Source organism: Athalia rosae, chromosome 3, assembly GCF_917208135.1.
Source record: "Athalia rosae chromosome 3, iyAthRosa1.1, whole genome shotgun sequence".
In the NCBI taxonomy this organism is placed as follows: Eukaryota; Metazoa; Arthropoda; class Insecta; order Hymenoptera; family Athaliidae; genus Athalia; species Athalia rosae.
The window spans coordinates 17099692-17117322 of record NC_064028.1 but is presented as its reverse complement, the minus strand read 5'-3'; the positions used below and the strand labels follow the sequence as shown (position 1 = coordinate 17117322).

General features: G+C 45.6%; 1 protein-coding gene across 8 annotated transcripts in view; it reads right to left on the bottom strand.

Annotated features, from left to right (window-relative positions):
- Window positions 1-17631, bottom strand: part of LOC105690654 (RNA-binding protein Musashi homolog Rbp6) — a 468805-nt gene that overhangs the window by 418035 nt on the left and 33139 nt on the right. The gene's annotated exons all lie outside the window — the stretch shown is intronic.

Sequence of the window (17631 nt, the reverse complement as noted above, 5' to 3'; positions counted from 1 at the left end):
AATCTCATCGCATCTCTTCTCTCCTCTTCCCGTCGAGCGGCGTATCGCCGCGGTACTCGTGAACTCTGCCTGTATGTTACCGCCGCCGATGCCTGTCTACTTAAAAACCGCACACCTTACGCGCCACGCCAAATTACCCACGGTACGAATGTACGTACGTACGTACGTATGTAACGCGTATCGTACGCACGTACGTATACATATACCTACGTCCGTGTGGCAAAATTTCCAGGAATCATTAGCTCCGCCAATCCCGTTACAAACGGTTGATCGCGAATCAAACGTATGTACTTGTGCTGTGCACCCTTCATACCACTCCGCAGCGCTACGTAATTATCATAAATCATTTCCTCTCCGTATGTTGTGTGGGTATGTGTACGTACGTACGTACATATAATACAAACCAACCACGACGATACACGGGCGTGACTATACATATGTACATGCACACCTATAAGAAATCCGTCGGAAAGCCTATTGGGAGGTATTTTACTTTTTTATGTGCTCTTCAACGTCATTTAGGCATCCGCTTACCCTGGCGTAATTCACCTTGGCGGTAAAAATTTAATACAAGAAACAAAAAAAAAAAAAACTGCGGGTTTTAGAGATCCGTTGATTTTGCGCTGACCAATCGATTCGAAGAGGAGCAGCTATAACACGAGCGCTCGTTACAAGCGAGCGAGACGCGGCTATGGATCGGTGAGAGAACGGATGAAAGGAACGAACCGGATCGCAAATACGTATTGCGAGGAAAGAATCGAAAGAGAGAGATAAAATTATGGATAGAAAATGGAATGAGGTAGATAGAATGGAAGGGAAAGCAAGCTGCAAGCTCTGTGAACATAATACGAACGACGCCGTTGAGTTAGATTGATGATAGCGTTGACAAATGCGTTTCGATGGCCACGCAGTTTTATCTTTACCTAGTCTATGGCCTCTGCCCTTCGGACTGTCGTATAAAAACCTCCGTTACACGTACGCACGGGGGATGGCGGAGATACGCGTAGGTGACCAGGGTTCTCGCGGTGCACGTACCCGAGTGTTCCGACACTCCGCTTGATTGATGTCATCGAAATAACAGTGATTACCGTTGATGAGGTCACGTGATCGAACTACACGGGATAATTAGGCGCCACGGTGATCCAATTACCTCGGTACTGCATCATACGATAAACAATTTAACAGGTGTATTACATCGAACAGACGATATTGTACGGGTATATAATTTATACACGTGCGTACGACGAGGCGAACAAGAGTAGAATAAAGTTTGAAAATATCATCGAATTAGCTGTTTCGCGAGAGGCGTCGTAAATTCACAGGAAATGATACTATCTGAATATCTTTATCGGTAAAAAATTTGCAAATCCTATAGACGCGAGTATTTCCTCGAACTGTTTTGCGCCGACGTCTTGACTCGATCGTCGAACAACAAACGGGGAATAATTTTATTGGATTTGAAATTTAAATTTTCAATATAATTTCAAATTTCTCTCCTTCTTTTTCCCGCTCGCAGCTTATAGTCGGGCGAGACGATCGGAGTCAATCGATTATTCTTCTCTCGAAGCCGATAATTTCGCAGGATTTCCGTGTATCTGATAAAATAAAAGACCGAACTTCAAAATTCCGACGATTTCTGATAAATTATCCCACGGGAGGCTCGATACGTTCGCGATGGAAGAAAAAAAAGAAATTCAATTCGGTTCCGCAGGTTCGAGGTACGGGCGCATAATTCCGTCGAGCGTGTTAAAATTCGCGTTAAAATTCTGTAGTAAAAATATTTTCAACAAGGACCAAGGCCGGTGAAAGAAGCGAGCGCGCGAAGGTTGGGTATATTGTGTAGGGATCGAAAGGTAGGTAGGTATATGGATCTGCGAGAATGAATAATGCAGCATATACCTGTATACGTAAATTGTGAATAGCGAATTCAGCCTCTGCGTATTTTGCCGAGCATTATAAAACGGCGAGGCGTTCAATTTTTGTTTCCTTAAAAAACAGAATTTCTCCATGGGCCATTTTTGTTCGTTCTTTACCCCTACCCCCTCCCCCCCCCTTTTCTTTCTCTTCAACCAAAAAAAAAAAAACAAAAAACCAAAAAAAAAACAGACAAATTAAAAACGAAAAGAAAAACAAATTATAAAAACAACTCGCGTGTATTCGTACTTCCGACCACCTGCCCCATCACGTACGCATATTATACATACCTATTTAATTATATACTACGAATAATACGTACACCTATACGCGTACATTACATCCGCGTTTAAATCGAGTCGTATATATTCCAAGGGTGTCGGCGTAGTTGACGTGATTATTCGAAAGATTTATGTATGTCGCGCGGCTCTTTCCCTCCGCTCGAGGGGCGGCTGTCTCGCCTTAACGCTTCCAAATTTGTAAACGCACCCACAGCCTCCCCTAATTGGTCCACTGTACACACCCTCTGTGAAACAGTTTTCTCGCGCTCTGCGCCGTCGTGGTCATTTACCAAAAAAAAAATTTATTCTTTATTAGACGTTATACGTGTACGTAGATCAGAGCGTACCCCGTCCTAGCGATTTTTTCCTTTTCTTATTTCTTCGCGCTTAATCTGCAAGCGAGAGATACCTCCTAGATTTTCTCACCAGCGATACCTCCGTTCCAACAAAAGGTCGAAGCTCCTTACCTCCCCTCCCCCGCGCGAACGAGCGAGTCGGTGCTGATACTAATTTGACGGAGGAGCAGAGAGATTTTTATGACAACGTATATGTATAAGACGGATATCTTAGCCCGTTGCTACAACGCGATAGGTAATTAGTTACCTTTCTCCTTTTCCTGGCATAACACCCGCAGGAGCTTCTTGAAAAATTGGTTTTTTGAGGGAATAAATTCCAACCATCTTTTGAAACAAGTCCGTCATTTATAAAAAAAAAAAATGTTTTTCGTGTAAAAAACTAAAGGATGTAAATCAGCGTACGACGTGCAAAATGAAGTTTTGCGTGTAACTTTTATTACGTGTACGTTGTCCAAACGCGTTTGGCCGCAAAGCGATTCGACATCAACCTGACCGAGCGTATGTACATACGTGAGAAGAGTTATGCGTTCTACACGTAACTCATAGTCCGCAGACCGTAACGGCGATAATTCTCCTCGCGAAGAAGACGAAGAATAAGACGAAGGGTGAAAGAAAAGCGGAGTATTTACTTCTTTGTTTCTTCATTTACTTTTTTTATTTTATCTTCGTTATTTGTCTTGTTGCTTCGTGTCTTTTTTTCTCCTCCCCTTTTCTTTTCGTTTCTTCTTTTTTTTTCTCTTTTTTCTTTTCACCAAGAGCGTAATGTGCTGCGTAGACGGACATATTGCGCTCAAGAGATCATATATATATATATATAAATTCCAGCAAGGCGTGCAACCGCGTCAATTGGACGAAGAACAGCCTTGAATCGGGTTCCTCGCCTCCCAGGGAACGGGACCTACGCGTAGGTATCACGCAACACCGACATCGGCGAGATCCCGGGTCTCGGGATCGGAGTCCGGAGACCGTGTGGCACTTTTTGTTACCGTTCGGAGAATGTCTTTCTTTGGCATTCGCTCCGGCGGTTCAGTGGAAGGAGAAGTCATCTGACGTAATCATCGTCTTACATAAACCCGCTCGTCCTTGTTGATTCTCTTTCTTACAACTCGCGTGGTTATTATTGCGGCGAACGATCAGCCCGAGGAATCGGTTAGGACTAAAAGAGCGAGGCACGGGGCGCACGTTGCAATTTGCTCCTCGTCTTTAGCTTCTGTTCTTTCATTTTTATGGGAAAAAAATCTTCAACAAAACGTACAACAGTTCCGACGTCATCTGGGTTTCAGGCCCATTCGTTTTACCGCTACTTCTTCGGGAGAGGGTGCAAAGTCGAGTCATCGGGTACCAAACAACGCTACGACTGTTCGGTCAGCGATATATTCTTTTTTTTTCTTTCTCCAATGAAAACTCGTTTCGATGGGATAATTCGATCAGAGGGAACGATATCCTCCTTCGCGGGCGAAGTAGGAAAATCAAGAAAACGGAAGGAGGGGCATTTTTTATCTTCCCTCGAGCTTCAGGCGATGATAAATCAACCTGAATCTGCCGATAGCAGCTCTATTACGCCGTCTACTATGCCCATTTGAACGGTTGATTGAATCAGTAATTAACATCCTTCGGCTAATTCATCGATGGACCCTGCAGCACGGGGTTAATAACGAACCCTGATACTTTATTCGCAACCCTTTCCCATCAACGCTTGATCAAATACGTTGAATGGATGATCGTGTATAAACTAATAAGAATGACGATTGAAAATTGCTAGACACGAAGGGCCGGATCCCCTGATCTTACGTTTCCAGTCAACGATGCTTTTGCGCGCACGGAAAACAAACGCATCGTGGAGAGCAACTGAATCTGAACGTTTTTCGTTCAACGTTGGCTACTTTTTTTTCACCCCTGATTGGATACACGGTTTGATGGACAGGCCACGTTGTTTCCGAATCGTCAGCGCTTCTGCTGTCATTGAAGGCAGTCCGTTGAATAAAAGGTACCGGGATTTGGACATTTTTTGAAACTCGTTTGTTGGTTTTACGGATAGTTCCGAAAGTGAGGAGAGAAAGAAATTAAACAACGCATACGGCTGTGGGTGCCTGTTTAGGCACCAACAAGGTAGAAGGCCGAGTTCATGTGTAGAATGGAAGGCGATAGAATAATTATCGGTTATCGCCGATGATCGCCGAGGTGAGGTAGAGGGGCGATCGGGAATTCCTCGATAAGAACCGAGGATTCGCGGAAAGGAAAGGAAGATTAGAGATGGTGTGTGTCTCCCAGGGTCGTCGCGACGTGCACGTCAAATATATATATATATATACCCAGGAGATATAAGATAAGTTTCGAATAATTAATATACATTTCCACGAGAGATAAGGGAGACCAGAACTTGCATCAAACTGTTTTATACTAGGCCCTAATATATATTTTATACACATAAGTCCTTTCTACGTTTGATTCTGTCATATGCACAATTATTGCATCTATCCATTTTAACATATATGTTTTGCTTAAAGCTAAGTTTTTTTACTGCCTGTTATTTCGTTATTGTCGACATTTTATTTATACAATAATCGTTATTTATTTTTGTGCTTTGTTTTCACCGTAAATCGTTTGTTCGCTAATTTATTATTATATCTGTGATAGCGTCATATATTCTCATTTTTACACTTCAAGATTGTTAGACAAGTGGACCGAAGAGATTTAATAAGCTTTTGTTATGTGCATATATGAACGCAATTTTTACTGGAATTAATATAAAAAGACTATAGGTCAAAAGACGTTAGCAGTAATTTAAATTTATTGGTCCTAAGATCCTAACCCACAACATATCGGTCGATCGTCTTAATCCGATCAACCAGGCTAGCGATCCCCTAAATAAGAGAATCGTTACACGGCGTACGGAACGACGTGCGTGCAACGAGTACACTGGATCGTTCTCGTTCGTCTGAAAAATGAATTACTTCCGGTCACGGTTGAGAATTTTTCTCTACCATTAACCGCATGTACGTTACATTCTATCCACCACCGTATGACCGCATTACTACAAACTCCGCCGACCACATAGCTGAAGCTGAAGTGGCTCTACGAGCATTTCCAGACGGGTATGCTTGCCTTCGAATCCATTCATTCAAATGATTGTTCACTACGCGTACAACGTGTAAGAAGGTGAACGACCAGCGACCAACCAGATCCGACTTCACTTTTCACGGTTATTCAACCATCGCACTGTTTACACGTATGTCTTCGGAACGTGAAACGGTCGTCCGACCAACCGACTGAGAAACGTGGAGCCTAGAAATTGTCGGTGAACTGGTAACAGCAGCGATGAACGCACACAGTGTGAACGGCGTTAAAAAGTACCGGTCGAGTGGGTAAGCGGTAGGTAAATGGTGAAGTAGAAAGTTACAAAACGATCACGAACAGAGGTGGGAATCGCGTCTTGAGAACTTCAGGAAACAAACGAGAGCGGAAAGCGCAACTGTAGTACAACTTGCACGTTTATTTGATTCACGCCCGCTCGGGGAACACACCTAGATTTATTCGACGGTGAACGCGTTCGGTAGGAGCGCTGGTCCATTTATTTGTTTACTCGGTCATCCATTAATGGTCCGAAGCAATATCGTTCGCTCGAAAATTGAACGCGTAAAGCCGCTTTGTGGTTTTCGAAACAATGCGACATTAGGTGCGATGTAAATTACAAAGGGAACGAACGTCATAATGGGCGAATACCTGTGCCACACCTGTGAGATTGTCACAGGTTTCACGGGAAAAAGATCGATGAATGGGATCAGTTGGCCCATTCGAAGAGGTGGATCCCTACCGCGCAGCTCCTCCTCTCCGCGTAATTATACTAATTACCAACGACAAATTGGTAATTAAATCGGCGCCTAATTACGCCGTTGAAGTCCAAGCCCATCGGTAGGGCTGTCGGGTACCAGCCTCCGATAAATATGATCCGGGGGACTCGCATAATCGGACAAGTTTTTCAACCGGAGGAACCAAAGTTTATCCCACCGTCTTTTATTACTCTCGATGTCGACTTTGGTACCTTCTTCCTCTTTCGCTAGGTTTTTTCCACCCTTAGTTTTTACTTTGTCCGTCGCACAAGAGACTTCCTATTATACGGTAAGCGAGTCGGTTTAAATCCAGCCAAAAGTTTCGAGGAATCGGTGGTAATCTTCGCGGTGGCAACCCTAAGGTAGGTAGGTAGGTACCGTAATATACAGGCGAAAAAAGCTTTCGACGAATGTCTCTGTATAGCGACGATTTTCTGGCCCGCCGGGATCCGAAGGGAGGGGAGTGCAGCGCAAGGGAGAGCGAGTAAGAAGTAGGGCGGCCTTCTGGTCCCCCGAGTCCTCGGGGTAGAAGATGGCGTTAATGACGCGCCCCCGGTGAGGCGGGTCTCTCGGGATGAAATCAAGGAGGCCTCTCGACCGCAGGACTAAAAAGGAGCCCCCCGAACGAACCGGGATGCAAATCGGACAAAGCTGCTGTATCCCTGTCCGGAATCACTTAGTCTCTCTCCGCTAAGTTGAGGGCGAGGGGGGTGGAACGAAGTGGAGGGAGATATGGAGAGAGGACGACACCGAGAGTCGGGGGAACGAGAGGGAGAGGAAAAGAGGGACGAAAGGGTCCCCCCCACGTCGGTTGACCAAACGACCCGACCAGGCGAGTGAGCGTTCAATTATTGTCCTCAAATGACAAGGGAACCGGACAATACGAGAGCCGTGAATTTATCTGAGCTACCGGCGAGCACCGCGCCGTAGTCGTTGAGCTCCGATCCCCTTGAATTATAACGGGCCACCTAAGCGTCGCTTAGAGACGTACACGATACGTGGCGGCGAGTCGCGTTAATACCACCTGCACATCTCATGTCCCACTAATTATCAATTCCCTGTAATCGCCAACTCCGCTCAAAATTCCGCACAAATTACACGGTTGGAAACACGCCTCACTTTTACACCGCGCCCTCGAAGGAGTCACTCGTTAATTGTACACTCGAATCATTACCAAGTTCAAAATTGTTATTTTCATTTCTTCGCGTACGGATATTGAATGAAAATAAAAATCAACGCTACCAATAATTTCGAATCGTACTTCCCCTTTCGTTTATAAATTTATCGCAGCGTTCGTCCTCTTGGTCTTACTCGTCTTCGTATCGCGTGTCATTATAAAATTGAAACAGAAAAAAAAAGAACTTTGGAAACGGTGTGTCACGTTATAAGATTTTCTATCCGCGTGCGACAAATGTCCCGGTCTGGTAAACTAGAGCTATATTTATTTCACCATTGAAATTCCAAATCGTCGCAGCGTGTCAAGCGATGTAACAACTTGGTGTCTGTCTGGTTCTTTTTTTTTTTTTTTTTTCAAATAGTTCTTTCTCTATTTTGTTTAGTTTTATGAACCCCCTGACTCATGCTTGATACGACACAGATTAGATGTTTAAATAGAAACCCAAGACTGCACCTATTCATGCAACACGTCTATTATCTATTTCTGTAGCAGCGTACGTCAGCGGACAGTCGGGCAGATTAGAATACAAAATGAAAAGGAAAAAAGATGCAGTGCAACGACGGTTTCAATTTTTGCTGAATAATGATACCGAGATCCTTTAAGCCGGGGCACAGAGACTGGGCTATGTGTAATAATAACAAAATACGCTTTAAGCTTCCTCTTGATACGATAGACACAAAGGAGTGTGAGAATGGAATACTGCCGGTCTTCCTGAACCCGCGGGACACTGGTGGAAGAAATCTGCGACGATAATTATCTATCGCGAATTGCGAATAATTGATAACAGCGAGGATCGACGATTCGCGACAATCGTACAGTCACCGGTTATCCATAAATTCGCGCGCGTGAATCGACTCAATTCACGATTCCGTAAGAAAAAAAAAAAAGGTTTTGAGAACAAAAGTAAAGAGACTGTACGAGGAAAAAAAAAAAAAAAACAGATAAGAAGGGAAAATTTCTAGACGTGATTTCCTGCGTTTGAATATATATGTGATGTAGTTATACGTGTACGTCTATGTATATATATCTCGTCGAATATAAGCCGAGGAGTGCAGCGCGCGCGAACCGCGCGAGTAGGTATAGCTCGCTTCGTGTCAGTGGCTTATCTCGTCGGGGTCATCGTGAGATCCGGCAGCGACTCCATTCTTTCATTCTTACATTCTTTCCTTCTCTTCTTTCTACCCTCGTTTAGTACCTCACTCACTTACGTATACATATATAGTATATATATATATATATATATATATATATACATACGTACGTACCTACGATGCACAGCTTCTTTTTGTTTCTTTACTTTTTCTCACCGTCCTTTTTATTCACCTGTACAGCTATAGGAGAACTCCAGTTTTCCTCCCCTCCGACTCGCCCAACGTTTTCACGGGTCCTTTTTTCTTTCTTTTCTTTTTCTACCTCGTACCCACATATACTCGAACGCTACAGTATTCGAGAGAGGGGGTACTTTACTTGTCTTGCACGGGAATGCGATAAAAAATTATTACACTACGTGTGATTAACACGTGTCGGTAGCGAAAAGTGTACACGATATTGGTATACCGTACGCGTCGAATTAGAAGCGGTTACGAATCGCGATGAAGTTTGGTAAAGAAAAAAAAAAAAAAAGAAAAAGAAAATGAAAGAACAACGAACGGAGAGAAGAGGGGATAATTACGACGCTCACGATTCTTTCGCTTATCACCTTGCGCAAGAATGTCGTAACGTTTATTATCTACACGATGTACCTGAGCGCACGAGTCCCCTCGACTCATCCACGGAACCCCATGATACGATATTATTATCATTGTTATTATTATTATTATCATAATACCGTTACACCGTGGCGTACAGGTACGGGTAGCGTGATGGTTTTTTTTTTTTCTTTTTTTCGTTCCTTTCTTTTTTTTTCGATGGTGGTTTTTTTCACGTTGTACTCGATGTTCTCAGACACTCGCTCGGTTTTATCTCGTCATCTATCACTCTCCATAGCGGTGTACGGTGTACGGGACGACGAGTGAAGAGAAAATTAGAGCAGAGAAAAAATTAACAAGTACAACCCCCTCGCACGGGTCTAGATCGTGCGATTAAATTTGACAATTTGAACGTAAAGTCACGTACGCTTTTGCCCCGAAATTCAGTTTAAAGAACGCCCTAGTTTGTAACAACGTCGGAGGTATTTCATCCCCAATAAAAATGAATTATGCCCTCTTTCGACCCCCCCGCGAATTCAACACAGAGGGAAGAACTTCACCTGCACATGTTGCCGAATTTTATTCACATCGGAATAAAATCATCGTAAGATCATCGAAGATCTTGAATCACGTGCAGTTTTATTCTTTAAACACTGTCGCTTTTGGTACGTTGAGTTTCTTAATTTTATGAAAAATAGAGAAATATTATAGATACGTATGATTGTGGAAAGAGAAGAAATGGAATGAAATGGAATCGAAGCCAGTGTGGCCTTGAAAGTTATACCTACTGTAGTAGCTGATAACCCCGAGGAATTTAGTCATGTACTCTAGGAAAGTTATCGTATCAGTCGCCTAGGTATGTAACAACGATTTACGTATTATTGTGTACACACACACACACAACGGCGTGTGTTACGAGTATGTATGGTGTAATTCGAACGATATGACGTTATCAAAAGATGCGATAAGTTCTGCCCGCTCATAAGCATTATTATACAGAGTTATATACGTGTATTACCTTGTAGATGTATTATACATACCACGTGTGTTGTATACCACTCGTGAAGAACCTGTACGTACCTCCGCGTATGTAACATCCAGATTTCCGCTTCAATAACTAAACCCCCTCCCCCCCCCCCCCCCCCCAAGTAGTTTTCTGAATGACAATCGCGACCGCAGCTATATACTGGCTGTGTATTTCGTGCTCTATCTGCGTATAAATCTCACGCCCCGTCTTCTTCACGCTCGCCCTCCATACGTACGTACGTTTATATCCCCCCCGTACATAGTTTAAAGATTTTCAATGAAACTCCCTCAATATACTCTCCACAATTTCTCATCCTTATTTTCTCCCCCCCCCCCCCCCCCCTCTTTTCTCTTCTCTCGCAGTTCTCTGGGCGATGAAGATCTTTGATCGGGTGAAAAAAGAGGAAATCTTCGTAGAAGAAAGTACGTGTAGCACGTTACACGTTTTCGATATAGCGTTGTTGTACAACGTAAAGGAATACACCTACCCACGATACACGGAAATATATGAAGTCATTTTATCGCTATCATGTAAATGAAATGGTTTGTTAGTTGTAAACGGTAGCTGATGACCGTCGGCGTTTATAAAATATGTGCGTTTCGGAAGGTGTAGTATACCAACACCGGGTACACCTGGCGAGAGTCGGGTAATGGGCCTCGCAGCCGTGTACACATACATACGCACGTACACGTATATATATATATAAAAGCGATACCCGGCAACACCTCACAGGTGGATCCGCGGCTGCTTAATCCTCGATCTTGGCCCGGCATTTTACGATTATTTTATTCAACGGGTTAGCCGTGAGCAGCGACCGACTACCCAATAATTTGTCGTTAAGTTGTCGCTGGTTCTATTTATGACGTGATACACACGTCCAATTTGTAGGCGGCCCGCGGCGCTAATGTGTTTTAAATGAATACGAGAATGAATTAACGTCTTGACGCCGGGCGCGTATATAACCAACGGGCGCAACGCGGTATTTATTAGCTTCAAAAAACCCAGGGACGACCGACCCAAGGATTCCGTACGTACGTACGTTACGTACGTGCGTACGTATTATACGCGTACTCACACGTCTCCGTCTCCGTCCAACGGTGAGGAACTGGTTATTCGTCCGTTCCTCGGACTTTTGGTGGTCCCGGATAGCGCGTCACGCTAGCGCAACCACGACTATAAGTAGTAATAAGAAAAAGAAGGGGTTCGCGGAGGCAGAGCGGAGCGGAAGGTAAGAGAGCTCGCTCGAAGTTGGCAGAAGGAGGATGTGGAAGCTGAGCCTGTTGCAAGAGGATACGCGGAAAGGCGAGAGGTTTACTTCTACTTCGAACCTTTTTTTTTTTTTTTTTTTTCCTTATCCATTGTCACGCACACTTGTCTCTCGGATCTCCGAGTTCCTTCTTCGCGCTCCGCGGGCTTGAAACTCGTTTGCTCGAATTCCCGGGTTCTTTGAACGAGAAAAGGCATCGGGAGCACACCACCTGCACAACGCGGAGTTCTAAGTAGATTCGTTTCAACGATCGCGAAAAGGAAATCCCCGATAATAATTCGTATGAGCGCGGTTTTTCATTATTATACCGCACAGGAGCGAACCAATAGGAGGAAATAATAGATGGAATTACCTAACGAACGTATCCAATGGAAAAAATATCCTTGTACAGGGTCGGTGAAAACGACCTTCGCACCGCTGACCCACATAAAGCTCGCGATACGATTTGTTCGCCGGGATTCCGAACGGCTACGACACGGACAATTTTTCTACGATGAAAACGATCGCGCGGTCACGCAGTACGCGGAAAAGCTGTCTTCGCCGATATCGCTCTAGCCGGTTAGACGGCGACCTCTCGAGTTTTAACGAGAGTTCCGCGGTCGCTGCTGGAATAGGAGACGTTAAAAAAATTGTCGTAAATTTAATTAGCGGAGCGGTGATCGGTCCGCTGACTTTATTAGCGCGTACAAATTAGCATATAAATTGTGCTATCTCCGAGATGCACCGGACCGGCTGGGGCTATATGGTTCTGCATAATCCGCAGGGTACCCGATAAAGCGCAGAGACGCGCCGAAACGCGCTGCTACCGCTGCAGAGGAGTTTCTCCCCCCCCCCCCCCCCCCCCCCATTCTCGCGAAGTGATATATTGGATTATACGAGCGGGATGCGGATACCGGTAGACGACGACGACGACGACGACGACGACTACGTGAGAGGCGAGCGCGCGGTCCTTGTCACGAGAAAATTCGCGCGCCTTAAGCGGACCCGGAGGACTCGACGGACCTCGGAGAAGGAGCGGAAAAATTTCGTCGATTTTTGCAATCGGCAGTAGTACGGTCTGCCGATAACGGCGTTCGACGGGAAACCTTTTCGAATCGGATGAGTCAGTTTTTGGACGGTCGATAAATTTTGATCGGCCGTACAAGCGAGCGAGTGACGCGGTGCGGTGCTGCTGGAAGAGTATAACTCTAATAACTTTGTACAGATATATACCGTATATATATATATACGTGCGAGTACAGAAACTTTCAACTCCACCGTAGCAGTTTTGAAATCGACGACTTTGAAACGCGGAGTAGACGTTCATCGGATAGACATAATTTAAGTTTACGATATACGTAGCTCCAATTATTGCGGAAGATATCAGGAAAACTTTCATTATACGCTTGTGGGATATCCTTCTCGCGATTAGAAATTTCTTCTGCATCGTTCAACCCGCATCAGGAAATTTCCCTCGACACTTGTCAATACGGGCGAGCGTATATAAACTCGCGTTCCTCTATTTTCCTTCTTTTTTCTTTTTTATATGCGGAGCAACTGCGTTCGTTCGTTCGGCGGCTGTATAACTTGACGCACGTTGAGTGGATATCGGCAGGCAGTAAACAGCTAACCGTAAGTTCAATAAAAATGCATTACTGTACTGCAGGGGCTTGCACATCGCTTGAGCTACTAGTTATACGGCGTGTATAGCGTACGTACTGCGTACATTGCGATTATGGTGGAGCAGCAGCAGCAGCAGCAGCAGCAGCAGCAGCAGCAAAGTGCGAAACGTGAAACGCGAAGCGCGCTCAGCTCACTTATATGACGTTTAAAAACTAAGTGAGCTTCCGTTATAGCGTTCATCCGACCGACGTACCGCACGTATAACGTAGTCGTTATGCGATTTCGTTCTTAAACGCGCGGCCGTAATTCTATCGCGAAAAGCTGGGAAATTTTTGACGTGCCCAGCAAACACATTCGGCCTGGAATCGCGATGGCTTGTAGCGTGTGGACTTTTCAAAAGTTGGAAAAACGAATTTCAGAAAATTTAAAATCCCACGTATCCAAGTATTCGTCGTGGCGAACGCGTGCGGCGTGAGATGCAGTTCGCCCTTACACCGGCGTCGGGGGGGGGGGGGGGGGGGGGGAGGGGGGGGAGGGAGGTTGACTGCGCGGCTGCAATTGTCGCGGTGAAAATTTTTCATTTATATGCAACTTGAAAGTGTCGAAGTTCCGGGAGAATCCCCGCGATCAAAGAGGAACTTTCTATTATGCGAAGCTCCGCGTTCGGAAAGCGTAGTAATTTATGAACAGAAGGAACAATGAGCCGCGCACCATCTCGTCCGGATATTGGCGTGGCGCGGAAACTTATTCTTATACGAGGAGCCCGCCGATGCGCCGCAAGAATTTCTCTGGGCCACCGGCTCCAGACTTCCGAGTCGCGGTGCGCGAGTGTGTTATGGAATTACGAGGCGAAAACGGTGCCGCGCGCGGTAATAAAATATCGAATAACGATCCAGCGGCGATCGCGATAACCGTAACGGAAACCAACGAAGCATCGAAAAGGTCGGGAGGACACCTTTGTCAGTCGCTGTCTAGACTCGGCCGGCGGTCCTCCGCCGCGGCGTGTAGCGTACCCCGAAACGAACACACGTATGCGTACGTGATGCAGCCGGTACGCTGCACCTGAACCGGCTTTGCTTATTCGAAAGTAATTAGCAACGCTGCGAACCTATTCGCGCGGTAAATCGGTCTATGCGACCGACTGGCGGGTAGCCGTATCCAGAAGCAAGGCGACTCTACGCGACTATACGGTTGACGGTTCAACGTTGCGGTTCGTAGAGCCTCGAAACTTGCAGCTTCGCTGGATCCCGGTCTCCTCCGAGCGGCATCAAAGGCGTCGTCGACCTCCAAACGCCGCAGACGCTCCCGAACCGAGGTTTCGCCACCGCCGACGAATCCGTGTACCCACCGGAATTATATGGGTTGCCGCCGGGATACCTGTTTATTAATACAAGAGCAAAATTTCGCATCCCATAATAGCGCTCGTAGCGGTACGTACCCTCCGCGACTCGTTTCCACGGGATATACGCGAAATTATCTAGCGCTCCAACGTTTATCGGACAATTAGATTTACCCCGACGGAGTGTCTCCGAAGCGGCGCGTTGCATCATCATTATCCGTCGAACGGACGCGTCGTATCGACGTAAAAAGCGGATTAACTCGAGTCCGAATCTAACGAAGCTGAATATCCGCCGGTTTCAACCTATCGTCGATCGGACATGTAGGTATAGGTGGGTCGTCGGAGACTCGAGTCCGAGGATTGATCATAATTTACCATAATTCCGGTTCCGTTACGCGTCTCGCGATCGCTCGCGGTTACGTATTGTAACAACGTACCCCGTAGGAGTTACGTGGGCGAGTCGTCGGTTCTGCCGTTACGTAACAGAAGTGACAAGACTCGCTCGCTTCAACAACAGCAGCGACGGAGCAGCGGCAACAACAAAAAAACTGGGGGGGGAAAACTGGACCACTTTGCCGTACCTAATACACTAGAAAAACCAGTATCTCGCATTTGGAACGTACGCCGCGACGCAGATGCGATGCGATCACGGTAAAAGGCAGAAAAACCTCCCCCCCGCGTACACCCGAAGAGTTCCAGCGACTCTGAAAACTTAAATCTAACACCTTGCGTATATACATATAAATACTCTACGTGTATACGTGTGTACACGTCCACGTAGGCGATGCATGACATTTCCGTTGCTCTTCCGCAGTCTCAAACGAAAAGCGCAGTGCAAATCCACAAAGTTTTTTGACAGACGTGAGCCGCGCCCGCGTTTTCCACCGACCGCGTCAACCTCAAAAATCTATTTGAAAATTCGCTGCAACGCCGAACAAACACACGCGCGCGCGGATGTATATACATAGAGGTAAATACTGTACGTGGATTTGAACCAACGTAGGAAGATGATTGATTAAACGATGAAGTTTACCGCAGTCTACCTCATATTCCTACCAGATTCAACTCCGATGCAGTTCCAAGTGCGCGCGCACCTCCTCATTGAATCTTTGAAAAAAAAATATATAAAAATTACACCTATCTAATTACGCTCGGTCGTCGTCTCGCAAAAGACCAATTAGCGACAGTGGAATGTACATATATTTGAAAAACTGAACGTCTGGTATCGGTGAAAAATTACAGGTAGAACGGAAGGACGCTAATTATCGCAGCAATCGCATAAGACCGTTAAGAAAAAAAAAAAAACCAAAGAAGTTTTTATGCTGGAAATTAAAAAAAAAAAAGGAAAAACAAATCTGTCATCCGGACCCTGAGACCGAATATGAAAATCCGCAAAGATCACGTTCCTGTCTAATAATCTTCACGTGGTCTCTCCCGGTGTTTTCGACGCCCTTGTTTTTCTTTTTTTTCCCCGTTCACGTTTCACGTGTACGCGTGTCCGATACAAGACTTCCGTGCGTACATGCATGTAAGTGAACGTCTGCGGCGTACCCTCCTATACCTTTGCCTTTGGTGGCATAAATCGCGAAAGGCGGGGATCCGCGAAAGGGATATAATTCAAGACTTCGCCGCCGTTGCTGTTGCTGCAGGCGAGAGACTCGAGTTCGCCAGGTCTCCGTTCCAACGTTGCATGTTAAAATATCGTGGGCGGTTCAATAAAGAAAGGAAGCTGAATCTCATTAGTCTTATACATCTGGCGGCCGCGCGCTCCGGTTGTCCTGCTTATCCGTAAACAAGATTATTTATTCGATACGTGGCGCACACGTACGTGAACTTCGCGAGTCGCGTATACGAGCCGCGAGATTAAAGGGATTATCGTATTATGACGTTGAGTCTAATCAGTTCGGGGCTTTTTGATAAGGCAAAACTACGTAAGATCGAGTACGTTAGTCACCGACGCGAACCGACTCCTCCTCGCCGATATGTATGTATATAGGTATATATGTATATCCGGCCGGTAGCTAACTGCAACGCTTCGTTAAGGGAAGATCACCATGTAGCACGATAAAACCTCGTTAGCGGTTATCCGCTGGGAATCTAGACGACCCGCCGTCAGGTAAATATCAATTATCCGCGAATCGATACTCCAAAGAAGCGGCGAAAATCATCGCCTGTGTACGTACGGAGAGAAATTCAGATGAGAAAATGAAAAAGAAGCAAAAAAAAACAAAAACAAAAAAAAAAAAAAAAACAATCAAGAAATAAAAAATATTCACCGCTCTCGATGCGGCGGTATTGAATCACCCGTTGATTACCGATTGTCGACGAGTAATTTCGGGGGGGAACCTCCGAAGGAGGGGTATATACGTATATAAAGGGATTTCGAATATGAGAAAATTCAACCCCCGAATAAGAGGGAAGATGATATCTGCCGACCGAGTTGCGATCGCAATTTAATCGGCTGCGGTGAATATGGACGTGAAGATGTTTACCATTAGTTGGACCGAGTCCAAATCTTCGCGTCCTATAAGATTTACATACGCGTACACGGTATCGTCCGGGGCCGGGGCGGAAGGGAGGGAGGGGATGCCGGAATACTAGACGAGGGTGTTTTTCGCACGGAGATTCGCGTATCCGGACGCGGGACGTCCTCGGTGGTGAAATGATCTTTGTTTTTCATCGTTCCCCGGCGTTCGGCGAGCCGACGCGTCGATCGCAATTTCGTGGATAAATGGGTAAAGAGTGCGTGAAAGCGAAACCGTACTTCTCGATTTCGCGCTCCGCGAGACAATCCTTTTACAGCGTTAACTTTGGACGTAAAATTACAAGCGTGAAATTAAAACGACTATTAACTATCCTCGAGGAATCGGCAACTCGGTATCGCGCCGGGATTATTCCAAGTCGGTTTCACGTCTCAATTAAACACGTGTCGAAGCGGTGAAAAAAGGGGATTAAATTATACCGAAACGTACAACTTATTATACACGCGAGAGATAATCGTCCGTACTTTCCAATTAGCGAATGTTTTCCCGCCCCAATTGCACGGAGATTCCCCCAGCCTCGGAATCGACGCGATACATGTTTTCGAACGGCTCAAGTACTTCCGCTGTGTAAAAACTTTTCCTTCTCTCTTTTTTGTTTTTATTTTTT